The sequence below is a fragment of the Odontomachus brunneus genome, unplaced genomic scaffold (genome assembly GCF_010583005.1).
Source record: "Odontomachus brunneus isolate Ranch 3 - 2012 unplaced genomic scaffold, Obru_v1 Obru_scaffold_116, whole genome shotgun sequence".
In the NCBI taxonomy this organism is placed as follows: domain Eukaryota; kingdom Metazoa; phylum Arthropoda; class Insecta; order Hymenoptera; family Formicidae; genus Odontomachus; species Odontomachus brunneus.
The window spans coordinates 543,927-544,241 of record NW_022639566.1 but is presented as its reverse complement, the minus strand read 5'-3'; positions in this window follow the sequence as shown (position 1 = coordinate 544,241).

Here is a 315-nt window from a genome sequence, read left to right as displayed (position 1 = left end):
CACATGGTTTCGGTATGTGGACGATACTTTCGTAATTTGGAAACATGGCAGGGAAACTCTTTCTCAGTTTCTCGGGTTTCTCAATTCACAACATCTTAGTATTCAGTTCACAATGGAAGTGGAACAAAATAATCAAATACCCTTCCTGGATGTGCTAGTCCAAAAGAACCAAGATGGCACCTTAGGTCACGAGGTCTACCGAAAACCACACACGGACCGACATGCAACCTCTCATCATCATCCCTCGCAAAAGAATTCTGTCATAAGTTCATTGGTTTACAGAGCGCTCACAATTTCGGAACCATCTTCTCTGAA